Genomic DNA, 14,464 nt, shown 5'->3' on the forward strand with positions numbered 1-14,464 from the left:
AATGCGGCTCCCTGTACCTGAACAGGTGAGGGAGGTTTGAGCTGAAACTCTATCCATGTCAGGCAGACTTTCTTACACAGAGGGCGGAGTTCAGACCCTCCCAGAACCCGGGCTGGATCAAATCCGCAGCCTGGGACTCGCTGAGTTAAACAGAGAAACTCCGCCCCACTGGTTACGATGAAAGAAAAAGGAGAGATCCACACGGAAATCCGGACAGAAAGGTTAACACAGCCTGTTTGTTTTCCTCTTCAGGGTTGCTACATTGATCCCACTCCCGCCTCCTCCCGCTGTCAGACCCGTCCTGAGCCGGTGAGAGTTAGTGTGACCCGGACTGCGACAGTCCCGCTGTACCCCGGCTCACCCGGCCCTTTCCATCTGTAATGAGCGACGGACACATCACAGCCGAGTGGCCTCGGGAGCAGCAGCTCAGACTCAACTCTCCGTACAGGGTGAGCACACCGGTGCAGGAGCATTGTCGGTCACCCGGCAAGTCAGACTGTGATTTCCCAGGATCACTCTGAACACCGTCCGGTTACAACATCAGAGGTAAGTGTTGTCTATGATTCTGCACAACGAATCAGCGTTTAGAGCAAGACTCGGCTTTGGTCGAAATCGGGAGTGAATTTAATGGGAGAAGGGAGTCCTGACATGTTCATGTTAACGAATCAGTTACTGTCAAAATGGATTAAGAGAAACAACTTTGTTGCCGTCAACCAGAAATACTCTCCTGGGTGATTTCTACTGAGTGTGAGCAGAAAGCATCTTTCACCCCGGTAGTGACATGTGAAACATCCCTCGGGGCAGTGACCCGTCACCGATCTCTCTCAAACAAGCGAAATCAGCAGATGCTGGAAATCCGAGAAACACACACACAATGCTGGAGGAACTCTGCAGGCCAGGCAGCGTTTATGGAGAATAGAACAGTCAACCTTCCAGACCCCCGCTGATGTATTTTACATCGCGTCATTGGTTCTATCGCTCTTCCCTGTACCACAAAGAGTTAAACTTTCTTCACGCTTGAATGACAGTGTTTTCACCGGAACGCTAGAATTTAGAAGGATCAGAGGGGATCTGATTGAAACATATAAGATTATTAAGGAATTGGACACGCTAGAGGCAGGAAAAAATGTTCCCGATGTTGGGGGAGTCCAGAACCAGAGGCCACAGTTTAAGAATAAGGGGTAGGCCATTTAGAACAGAGTTGAGGAAAAACTTTTTCACCCAGAGAGTTGTGGATCTATGGAATGCCCTGCCTCAGAAGGCAGTGGAGGCCAATTCTCTGGATGCTTTCAAGAAAGAGTTAGATAGAGCTCTTAAATATTGCGGAGTCAAGGGATATGGGGAGAAGGCAGGAACGGGGTACTGATTGTGGATGATCAGCCATGATCACATTGAATGGCAGTGCTAGCTCGTAGGGTCGAATGGCATACACCTGCACCTATTGTCTATTGTCTATAAAACTGCACCCTCTGGCACCGACAAACATTCCACTCTCAAAATCACTGAGATCACATTTCATCTCCATGGTGATGTTTGTTTGGAGACAGAACGTACCCTGTACTAAGGAACAGGATAGAGAGAGAGCCGCTGATAAGGCTGTGGGTTTAGTTAATGATTATCACCAGGAGCTGACTGAGCATTAACCAGGGTGTGTTCATTACTTACAGAACCCGTAACACAGCCTCACTGGGACAGGGTGGTAACAGAATCTGGAGCCGCGGTACACGGTAAGAAGCTCTTTTTATTGAAATATAAACATCATAAAGGCAGTCACCACTTTTATGAACAATTGAATGAGATTGATAACGTATTGTGTTGATCGATATTAGAACTGCAGCGAATCGCTTTTAAATGATTTACTAATTCCCTTCATCTAATTGAATGCATCGACTTCCTGTGCACGTCCCGGGGGAAACCGGTGTAGTTGGAGGTGTTATCGGAAACGCCGCACTTTCAACCCAGCTCCGAATCATCAGCAAAGGCTCGGGAGGTGCGAGCTTCCCGCATCTTGAACTGTCCCCGGGCTACTGCTTGCAACAGCAGGAAGCCGATCCGCCCACACTCTGGGATTTACTGATCCCTGACCGAGGGAATTGAGGATTCGCTTTGCTTATTCCATCGCAGGCGGGATCGACACTATCTGTCTGCCCTTTACGACATTTCGGTAGGTAGCTGCTGGGAGAGAAATTATGAGAACTACTCACACTGCAGTTTACAGCAGGGGTGGGTGGGAGCGGGGAGGGGTGTAAATATGTGATGGCTCTATTTTATAATCGGTTGGTGAGACCTGTTGTGGATCACCGTCAGCAGTGTTGATTCCCTTCTGTCAGAAGTGTGTGGGTATGTGGGAGATCAAAAGAAGGTTTACCAGCGAGACATCTGCACCATGTGAGTTGTCCTGTGAGGAAAGTTCTGTGATCTTGGCTTTTTTCAGTGATTGAGAAGAGTTCGACAAGACCTAAGTTTACAGGGTGGTGTATACATTGCAGTTTTGTTTAAAAATAACAATGTACTTGACTTATCCGTAGTAGTTTGGTAAAATCATTGGGATATTTGATGAGAAATCAAGTATCCTGCGGCGCCTTGACAGGGACGTCGACAAAATAGTTCCTGTTCTGGGAGGAACTGAAAGCATCTCTCTCTCTCTCTCTCTCTCTCTCTCTCTCTCTCTCTCTCTCTCTCTCTCTCTCTCTCTCTCTCTCTCTCTCTCTCTCTCTCTCTCTCTCCCCCCTCCCCCCCTGCCTCTCCCTCTCCCTCTCCCCCTCTGCCCCTCTATTCCCTTCTCTCCCGCTCTCTCCCCCTCTCTCTCCACTCAATCTCTCTCTCTCCCTCCCCCTCTCTCTGCCACCCCTCTGGGTCTCTAATGGGTCTATTTACGTTACTCCCGTTGGTGTGTTTCCTTGCTATCTTACTTTACAAATCTCTGAGATGAGAGAATTGGAATGTAATGGTGAGATTGTATAAGACATTGATGAGACCGAATTTGAGTATTGTGTGCAGTTTTGGTCACTGAATTACAGGAAGGATATTAATAAGGTTGAAAGAGTGCAGAGAAGGTTTACAATGATATCGCTGGGACTTGAGAAACTGAGTTACAGAGAAAGGTTGAATAGGTTAGGACTTTATTCCCTGGAGCGTAGGAGAATGAGGGCTGATTTGATAGAGGTGTATAAAATTATGATGGGTATAGATAGAGTGAATGCAAGCAAGTTTTTTTTTCCACTGAGGCCAGGGGAGAAAAGAAAAACAGAGGACATGGTTTAGGGGTGAAGGGGGGAAAGTTTAAAGGGAACATTGGGGGTGGGGGGGCTTCTTCACGCAGAGAGTGGTGGGAGTGTGAAATGAGCTGCCAGATGAAGTGGTGAATGCGGGATCACTTTTGACATTTAACAAGTATGTGGATGAGAGGGGTTTGGAGGGGTATGGCCCAGGTGCAGGTCAGTGGGACTAGGCAGAAAAATGGTTCAGCACAGCCAAGTAGGGCCAAAAGGCCTGTTTCTGTGCAGTAATGTTCTATGGTTCTAAGATACTCTTTACTGGGTGATGAAAATCCCTTTAACGTGAAATTCACTGGATGTGTTTTGTCAGCCGGAGGATGCTGATGGGAGATTTAATAAAATTCACACGTTGAATTTACTGTGACCGATCCAGGTCTGTCTGTGATCTCAGCGCCTTAATCCTGCTTCTCATCTGTAACATCTCACTCACTTGTCCTTCTGCACACTACTTATAGAACTTAGAATTATGCAGCACATTACATGCCTTTCGGCCCACAATCTTGTGCTGGCCCTCAAAGCCTGCCTCCCAGATAAACCCCCACCTTAAATTCCTCCATATACCTGTCTATTTGTCTCTTAAACTTCACTAGTGTATCTGCCCCACCACTGCATTCCACGCACCAACCACTCTCTGAGTAAAAAAATCTTCTTCTAATATCCCCCTTGAAATTCCCTCCCCTTACCTTAAAGCCATGTCCTCGTACTGAGCTGGGGACATGGCTTTAAGTCATGCCCTGGGGAAGAGGCACTGGCTATCCACTCTATCTATTCCTCTTAATATCTTGTACACCTCTATCATGTCTCCTCTCATCCTCCTTCTCTCCAAAGAGTAAAGCCCTAGCTCCCTTAATCTCTGATCATAATCCATACTCTCTAAACCAGGCAGCATCCTGGTAAATCTCCTCTGTACCCTTTCGAATGCTTCCAAATCCTTCCTATAGTGAGGCGAACAGAAATGGACACAGTACTCTAAGTGTGGCCAAACCAGAGTTTTATAGAGCTGCATCATTACATCGCGACTCTTAAATTCTATCACTTGATTTATGAAAGCTATTTATGTAATTTATGTAAGCTTTCTTAACTAACCGATCGACTTGTGAGGCAACTTTCAGGGATCCGGGGACATGTACCCCCAGATCCCTCTGCTCCCCCACACTACCAAGTATTCTGCCATTTACTTTGTACTCTGCCTTGGAGTTTGTCCTTCCAAAGTGTACCACCTCACACTTCTCCGGGCTGAACTCCATCTGCCACTTCTCAGCCCACTTCTGCATTCGATCAATGTCTCTCTGCAATCTTCGACAATCCTCTACACTATCTACAACACCACCAACCTTAGTGTCGTCTGCAGACTTGTCAAGCCACCCTTCTACCCCCACACCCAGGTCGTTAATAAAAATCAAGAAAAGTAGAGGTCCTAGAACAGATCCTTGTGGGACACCACTAGTCACAACCTTCCAATCTGAATGAACTCCCTCCAGCACGACCCTCTGCCTTCTGCAGGCAAGCAAATTCTGAATTCACCTGGCCAAACGTCCCTGGATCTCATGCCTTCTGACCTTCTGAATAAGCCTACCGTGTGGAACCTTGTCAAATGCCTTACTAAAATCCATGTAGATCACATCCACTGCACTACCCTCATCTATATGTTTGGTCACCTCCTCAAAGAACTCTATCAGGTTTGTTAGGCACGATCTGCCCTTCACAAAGCCATGCTGACTGCCCCTGATCAGACCATGATTCTTTACATGCCCTTAGATCCTATCTCTAAGAATCTTTTCCAACAGTTTTCCCGCCACAGACGTAAGGCCCACTGGTCTATAATTACCCGGACTATCCATACTAACTATTTTCAAAAAGGGGACAACATTCGCCTCCCTCCAATCCTCCGGTACCATTCCCGTGGACAACGAGTACATAAAGATCCTAGCCAGAGGCTCAGCACTCTCTTCCCTCACCTCATGGAGCAGTCAGGGGAATATTCCATCAGGCCCCAGGGACTTATCCATCCTAATGTATTTTAACAGATACAACACCTCCTCTCCCTTAATATCAACATGCGCCAGAACATCAACCTCACTCATATTGTCCTCACCGTCATCAAGGTCCGCCTCATTGGTGAATACCAAAGAGAAGTATTCATTGAGGACCTTACTAACTTCCACAGCCTCCAGGCACATCTTCCCACCTTCATCTCTAATCGGTCCTACCTTCACTCCTGTCATCCTTTTGTTCTTCACTTAATTGAAGAATGCCTTGGTGTTTACCCTTACCCTACTCGCCAAGGCCTTTTCATGCCCCCTTCTTGCTCTTCTCAGCCCCTTCTTAAGCTCCTTTCTTGCTACCTTATATTCCTCAATAGACCCATCTGATCCTTGCTTCCTAAACCTCCTGTATGATGCTTTCTTCCACCTGACTAGATTTTCCACCTCACTTGTCACCCATGGTTCCTTTACCCTACCATTCTTTATCTTTCTCACCGGGACAAATTTATCCCTAACATCCTGCAAGAGATTCTTAAGCATCGACCACATGTCCATAGTACATTTACCTGCAAAAACATCCCTATTCACACCCGCGTTCTAGACTTAAAGCCTCAAAATTTGCCCTTCCCCAATTAAAAAGTTTCCTGTCCTCTCTGATTCTATCCTTTTCTATGATAAATCTGAAGGCCAGCGAGCGGTGATCACTGTCCCCCAGATGCTCACCTGCTGAGAGATATGTGACCTGACCCAGTTCGTTGCCTAATACTAGATCTAGTATGACATTCCTTCTAGTTGGACCGTCAAAATACAGTGACAGGAATCCATCCTGGATACACTTAACAAACTCTGCCCCATCTAAACCTTTGGAGCTAATGAGGTGCCAACCAATATCAGGGAAGTTAAAGTCACCCATGATAACAACCCTGATATTTTTCTGCCTTACCAAACTCTGCCTCCCAATCTGCTACTCAGTATCTCTGCTGCTACCAGGGGGCATTTAGAATGCCACCAATAGAGTAGCTGCTCCCTTCCTGTTCCAGATTTCCACCCATACTGACTCAAATGGGGATCCTGCTTGAATACCCACCCTTTCTGTACCTGTAATAGTATCCCTAACCAGTAATGCTACCCCTCCTCCCTCCCCCCCCCCCATCCATTTTAAAGCACTGAACTCCAGGAATATTGAGAATCCGTTCCTGCCCTGGTGCCAGCCACGTCTCTGGAATGAACACGACATCATAATTCCATGTACGTATCCAAGCTCTCAGTTCACCACCTTTGTTCCTGATGCTTCTTGCATTGAAGTACACACACTTTAGCTCTTCTAACTTACTACCTTTTCACCCTTCATTCTGCTTCTCTTTCCTCAAAGCCTCTCTATATGTTGGATCTGGCTTTACTCCATGCACTTCTTTCACTGTTCAATCCCTCCGGGTCTCATCCCCTTTGCAAACTATTTTAAACACTTCAGAACCATGCTAGCAATCCTACCTGCAAGGATGTTGCTACCCCTCGAGTTCAGGTGCAACCCATCCAATCTGTACAGGTCCCACCTTCCCCAGAAGAGATCCCAATGGTCCAAAAATCTAAAACCCTGCACCCTGCACCAACTCCTCAGCCACGCATTCAACTGCCATCTCCTCCAATTCTTACCATCACTATCACGTAGCACTGGCAGCAATCCTGAGAACGCCACCCTTGAGGTCCTGTTATTCAACCTTCTGCCCAGTTCCCAAAACTCACACTTCAGGACCTCATACCTCTTCCTGCCTATGTCGTTGGTACCAACATGTATCACGACTTCTGGTTGTTTTCCCTCTCGTACCAGGATGTCAAGCACCTGGTCAGAGACATCCCAGACCCTGGCACCCGGGAGGCAACAAACCATGCGGGTGTCTTCTCACGTCTACAAAATCTCCTGTCTGCTCCCCTGACGACAGCTCTCCTCTTCTCTGTCCCACCGTTCTGCACCACAGGGTCAGACTCAGTCCCAGGGGCCCTGCCACCGTGGCTTACACCTGCTCGGTCATCCCCGCCAACAGTATCCAGGACGGTAAACTTATTATTCAGGGGAATGGCTACAGGGGTGCTCTGCACTACCTGTCTACTCACCCTCACTTTTCCCCCTCTGACATCACCCAACGACCTGCTTCCGGCAGCCTAGGTGTGACTACCTCACTGTAGCTCTCATCTATGATGGCCTCATTCTCCCTTATGAGTCGATGGTCATCCAGCTGCTGCTTCAGATTATTCACACGGTCTTCCGATCGCCCAACCATGTGCACTTCTAGTAGATGTGACTCTGCGGGAGGGGGGGAGTTCCCCCAAGACTGCCACATCTCACAGGAGAGGCACATCACTGTCTCAGGAGGGATTGTAAAGACTAACTGGGAACAAGCTCATCCTCCGCCTCTTCTCTCGAAGCCTCTCGAGTCAAAGCCTCAAAGCTCCACTCCTTCACTGGCCCACACACTCACTGGCCGCTTTCCCTGTTGCAACCTGTGCTTATTAGACTTGCTGTCGCCTTCCCGGCAGCTTGAATCAGTCTGGCCATTCTCCCCCGGTCTCTCTCACACACACGGCGTTTTCCCGTCCAGCACTGACACTCACTGGATGTTTGTATTTCGCACCATTGTCTATAAATCTTAACAGTTGTGTGTGACAATCCCAGAGATATTCACACTACTCCGTCTGGAACCAACAATCATTTCACAGTCAAAGTTACCGAGATCACATTTTTCCCCAATCTGATGTTAGTTCTGAACAACACCTGCACCTGTTGACCATTTCTGCATGTTTTTTATTAAAGTGACTGAGCTGGTGCCAAGTGATTTGTTGATCAGCATTAATGAGCTGGTGTACAGATGCACTTCAAAAAATTACCACTGAGTTTATTTCTGAATTAGTCAACCCACTCACCCCCATCTCTGTTGTTATCAAGAATGAGATCTGGATCTATTTATTCGGAACCCTGTTTCCCACAACTGGATGGCGTAGACAAGACCGTGAACTAAACATTGTCATGATGATAAGGGTGGGTTAATCTTAGGGAACATAAAATCCTGGAATCTATGGAAAATAATCGCGAAGAACAAATACATTTGAGCATGGCACAATATCGCACTTCCCTGTCACAGACGGGATATTGAGGCTGAAAAGAGCAGCTAAAACTATTTTATCGGCGATACACAGGCATCATGGAAATGGTAATGTGTAGCACACAAAAACTGAATTCACCTTGTCAGGGGAATTATACTGTGAGGCGATCAGGCTCAAGTGCTTTACAATTCAGGATTAACATTGATCACTGAAGCTGTAGAAGATGTGCTGTAGATCTGTTGTTTCAGTAGACAAATTCGAGTGGATCCAGGTTACTGTTCAGACAGGAGCTGATATGCTTCAACACCAGCCCCTCAAAACACTTCCACTGTGGATGCAAGTGCCACAGGACGATAGTCATTGAGGAATTTAACCACACTCTTCTTGGGTACCGGTATGGTTTAAGTTTCAGTTCGGAGACACAAGGAGTTAGTCAACCCTAGGTTGCAGGAGGAGAGTAACTTGGTGACTGTCGGCAGAAGGAAGCGAAATGGGCAGCCTGTGCAGACAAGCCCCGTAGACGTGCCCCTCAGTAATAAGTATACCACTTTCAGTATACACCGAGCGAGAGGGACGACTTACCAGCTGGAAGCACAACCTCTGGGTCTCTGGCTCGGAAGAGAACATCTGGCTGCTCACCCACCCCCTATAGAATGCCATGGTGTATACTGGCACCAATGACATTGGTTGGAAAAATGAAGGGGTTCCTGGGAGATAATATAGGAAGCTCGGTAGTAATCTCTGAATTGCTGGCCATGCCACGTGCCAGCGAGGACAAGAGGAGAATGATTTAGCAGTGGCTGAGGAACTGGTGCAGGAGGCAGAGGTTCAGATATATGGGCGATTGGGGTCTCGGCTGGGCAAGGTATGACCTGTACAAAAGGGATGAGTTACACCAGAATCCCAGGAGAACCAAGATCCTTGTGGGCAGGTTTTCCAGAACAATTCAGGAGGGCTAATTTTGCGGGGGGATGGGAACTGGAGTTATAATGCTGAGAATGGGGTCGCTGGTTCACAAACAGAGGCAGAGTGCAGTCATAGTGATAGAAACGGGAGGCTGATGATAGGGCAAACTTGCAGTCAATGGGATGAGTTGCAACATAAAAAGCGGACAAAATGGAAAACGGGGAGTACATGACTGACAATGTTACAGGTGAAGGCGAACAGAAAAGGGAATAATAGACGAACGCAGCAAAGTTACAGATTGGCATGCATGACATTGTGGGCGTCACTGAATCGTGGCTGAAAGGATATTACAGCTGGGAGTTTAACAACCAAGGATACACACTGTATCAAAAGGACAGACAGGTCGGCAGAAAGGGTGGCGTGACACTTGGTGAAAAATGAAATCAAATCATTAGAAAGAGGTGACATGGGGTAGGAAGGTTTTGAATCCTTGTGGGTAGAGCTAGGAAACTGAAAGGGTACAAAGACCCTAATGGGGATTATATACAGACCCCCACTCAGTAGTAATGACATGGTCTGAAAATTACAACGGGAGATAGAAAATGTGTGTTAAAAAGACAACGTTACGATAGTCATGGGATATTTTAACGTGGTAAAATCGGTTTGTTATGGTCTTTTATTACCACACTTGTCACGATAGTATTTCTAGAGAGTTTCCACTAGTTCAATATTGTCCACAAGATTGCCTGGATTTACGGATGCATTTTTTTTTATTCTGTGTATTTTTGTGAGCAAAGACGGTGTATATCTGGCAGTGATATTTAAAATAAAAAATCCTGTAGTAAATCTCACTGGCAGTTGTTAAAATTATGTCTACACTAAGTGGGCAATTCTTATCTACTTCCCATACCTAATGTTATGGCCACTGAGTGTACGTTCGGGGTTTACCGCGGTTGTACCCCGTCCAAATCCAATGCTCGCCATTCAGTGACGCTCTTCTGCACCCTGGCTTTTGGAGCGCATGGCTAATTAAATTACTGTCACCTTCCTGTTGGATTTAATCAGTCTAGTCAATCTCCTTGATCTCTCCCATTAACAAGGCGTTTCCACCCTCAGAACTGCTGCTCACTGGGTTTTCTTTTGTTTTCACACCGCGAATTGTACATGAAAGTCCAAGGAGATGATCAGTTTCCGTAATGCTCATGCTACCCTGTCTGGCACCAGCGATCATTCTATGGTCAAGGTCACTTAGACCACACTTATTCCAGATTCGGATGTTTCGCCTGAACAACAACTGAACCCTTGACCATATCTGCATGTTTTATCCTTTGAGTTGCTGCCACGCGATTATCAGATTCCCTTTGATGAGCGGCTATACAGTTGTACCTAATAACACGGCCATTTAGTGCATTTAACACTTAGACGGGCCCTCACCTAACTCGAATTTGAATATGGGTGAGATTTGGTGCTGATTTATGCGATTTCCCTGTTTCCGACAACAGTTTGTCACTGACAAGGCAGTTTGGGGTAACCTGGAGAGAGAGACTGTCAATATTCCTTCTGAGCTGTGCCGGTGTGCGGCTGCGCTCTAGGTAAAATGCTCGCGTCACGGAGCCTTTGTTGTAGCGCAGATGGATTAAAATGCAGCTGGAAAAAAGTTCATGAAATCTGAGAGTTTTTCTTTGTTGCACTATAACTTATCACATCCTTCTATTAATAGATAAAGACAAAATTATATTTTTTGTCAGTCCATTCTAAATATTCATAGATGCGCATTACAAAAAGGAACATATCAGAGATGCAGTGCTTTTTTAGGCCGTGTGAGGAAAAGTATGTATAGCTCAGGAAGGTCGAATCAAACAGAGCCCTCGAGAATGTGTGTGGGTCCTTAATGAGTAACTTGCATCAGTATTTACCAAGGAGAAAGACACGGAGGATAGGGAGATCAGTGCGGAGAGTACTAGTATGCTCGGGCATTTTGAAGTAAAAGAGTAGACAGTGTTGGGTCTATTAAAGTGCATTAAGGCGTATAAATCTCCAGGCACTGACGGGATATACCATAACTTACAGAGAGCGCCAAGTGAAGAGATTGCTGGGGCCTTGACCAATATACTTGTGTCCTACCTAGCCACAAATAAACTCTGGGAGAACTGGCTATTACCTCATGTTGATGCATCATTCATGACATGATCTATGGAATAATCCTAATGAGCATTGAAACTGCAGAGATACAGTCGGCTATGAACCAAGTGCTGATAAATGGGACCAGTGTAGACAGTGAGTGGATGGTCAGAACAGGTATGGCCGGCCAAAGGCCTGTTTCCGTGCTGTGTGACCCTCCACTCCGGACATGCCAGATTAATGATGGTGGCACCACAAGGCATTGATTTCAAAACTCCACACTCCTCTCCAACCTGAAATAAACCAGACTGCACCCCTTTGTCACCACTGCGAAAATCTGTTTCTGTCAAGGTAACATACAGATTGGGCACGTCAGCTAAACAACTGGCAACCGATGAAGTTCCTGTGTCTTCTTCCATTAATGTTGCTTCCTTACAGCAAAACCAACCCTCTCACTGTGTCAGAATCAGTGATTAAATCAGACCCCAAACACTGTGCTTTCACCCCTGCACGTTATAACTGGAACCATCTCACTGAGGGTCTGATGCTGACACAACCCCTGCCCTCTGCACACGTGATCACATCTCTCCTACTTCTGACATTTCAAATACCCTCAGAACGGTTTTCTGATTCAGTCTGAATGTTATGGTACACTCAGCTCGTTTTCAGACCTGACAAAACATGTCTTCCCACTGCCTCTTCCACCTCTTTCCTCCACCTCCAGGGAAGCTGCATTTCCATAAGACCTCCTGCCAATCAGGCACCGATTTATCCATGCTGGAATCTTTCCTGTAACACCATGGGCTCGTAGCTTGCTAAGCAGCCTTGAGTGTGGCACCTTGTCACAGGCCTTTCGAAAATCCAAGTACCCAACATCAACGTATTCACCTCTCTCTATCCTGCTTGTTATTTCTTCAAATAAAAATAGCCGAATATCCTGCTACTAATTCAACATGCCAGCAACAACCTCCGACAAATAAGAGACCCCGTGAATTTAATGTTTCGAGTGTTTCCATCATTCACTGATGAAAAAGGGTTGATATATGTGTAAAGTAAATGCGATGTCAGGCAAAATCACCAACGGGAAATAGTCTAAATTTCATATGATGGCGCAGTGATCCTGCGATTTGTTTCCAGTAAGTGAACAATAGACTGAAGGAGAAGGACGTCCATATATTTGCTGTCGACTTTGACCGGTAGTTATCTCTGGGAGATGGTAATCTCGGCACAGCCCCTCCCCAATTGCCCATTACCCTAATGTTACAACTGTGGACAACTGTTAAAGATGGCTTTTAAAAGGACCAACTTAAAATCAGTGCAGGTCCAGTCTACGGGGGCACAGTTAAATCTGGAGAAAGGGAATGTCTGCTGATCAAAAAAGAACATTATTCCAAATGCATAATATTCCATCAGAGTGGAGAGCGCCTTTACTTCTGCTGTCTCTGTGCAATAAACCCACAGCGATCTTTGCCCTGAGCTGTCGCTGGAGTTTATAATCTGACAATAAACTGGTCCCAAGGTGAATAATAAATCCAAGCGACGGCACAAACCGAATGGAACCAGGATGCAGGTTATGACTCCTCTCTGGAGGTGGTAAAATTTCGCGCACTGAAGTATTAATTCTGATTCGGACCACAAGTTAGAAAGACTCAATTAAGCAAGGTGAGTCTTTGTGTGGTTTAACCCAAACGTTGTGGAACAGGTTGTGGCGTTACATGCTGAATAGGGTGAAGATCAGGTTTATGAGCGTGTTATCAACTGAACATTGCTCAGGGTGTGTTCACTTACTGTTAGTGTCCATAAAATTCAGATGCTTGGATTCCCAGAAACCAGACGCAGGTGTTCTGCATCAGGTAGGAACATGGACTGTAGTCGGCAGTGTTATGGAGCTTTAATAAGCCCACTTGTAACGGCAGTATTTCTAATATTTCTACCATATCAAAAAAAATGGAGGGTTATGGGGTAGTGTGGGTTTAGTACTTTTTTAAGGATTACATAAGTCGGCACAGCATGGAGGGCTGAAGGTCCTGTACTGTGCTGTGGTGGTGGTGTTCTTTCGTTCTATCAATATTATCATTGAAATCGCGCGGCTTTATGGAACTGGGTGCTCGATTATTCTGTATATGTTGTATTTCATAGGGATGATGAGGTACGTCTGGCAGTGATATTCATATTAACAGATATTGTGGTAATTCTCACTGGCTGTAGATAAAAATAGCAAAGTTTACACTCATTGGGCACTTTACTATGAACCTAATAATGCGGCCACTGAGTGCATGTCCAGGGGGCTTCTGCTGCGATTGTCCGTCCGCTTCAACGCTGACCTCTGCACTGTATTCGCTGGCATTTGACTAAGACGGGGAGTTGATTGCATTTGCTGTTATTTAGGAGGTGAGGAGATTTTCTTCCACTGGTGTTTAGATCCTTTGAGTTGAGCCCTTGCTGGGGATATTGAATATCACGCGGAGTCTAGACAGGAATGCGCAGAACACGTTTGCTACTGTAGGGGAATATGAAACATGTGAAGATAGATGGTTATTTTTTCTGAGGTGGAATTAGTGCATCTTTGGAATTCGCTTCCTCAAAGAGAAAGAGAAGCAGAAATTTCTTTCAATGTTCTTAATTCCGCAGAATAAAGTTTATTGACAGACAAGGGAGTGAAGTGTTGCAGCCATTCACAGGGATGTGTCACTGAGATCACAGTCCAGCTGTGTGATCATAGAGACTGGCGGAACAGGACTGAGGGGGTGAATGTCAATTGACCAGTAGCACATCTGGCAAATAAGAGACCAGGTGTATTTAACGTTTGATATTTTGACTTCGATCTCAGACGAGGAACGGTAGATGTCTTTGTAAAATAATTGCAATGCCAAATAGGCCAGCGGGACATGGTCATAATTTCATCTGATTCTACGTTGACATGGTAACTTGTTTCCAGTCAGTGAATAATAAACTGAAGGGGAAGGGCGTTCTTATCTCGCTGTTGACTTTGACCGGTTGTTATCTCTGGGAGATGGTTATCTCGGCACAGTTGCTCCACAATCGGCCCATTACTGTAATGGTCCAACTGCGGAC

General features: G+C 46.0%; 1 long non-coding RNA gene across 1 annotated transcript in view; it reads left to right on the forward strand.

Moving 5' to 3' along the window:
- The first annotated feature begins 253 nt into the window (after positions 1-253).
- The window catches only part of LOC140722431 (uncharacterized), a 42,949-nt gene continuing 28,738 nt past the window's right edge, over positions 254-14,464 (forward strand). The window contains exons 1-2 of the long non-coding RNA XR_012097613.1: positions 254-546; positions 1,668-1,727. This is a non-coding gene — a long non-coding RNA (uncharacterized lncRNA). The remainder of the gene's footprint in view (positions 547-1,667; positions 1,728-14,464) is intronic.

Source organism: Hemitrygon akajei, unplaced genomic scaffold (genome assembly GCF_048418815.1).
Source record: "Hemitrygon akajei unplaced genomic scaffold, sHemAka1.3 Scf000077, whole genome shotgun sequence".
In the NCBI taxonomy this organism is placed as follows: Eukaryota; Metazoa; Chordata; class Chondrichthyes; order Myliobatiformes; family Dasyatidae; genus Hemitrygon; species Hemitrygon akajei.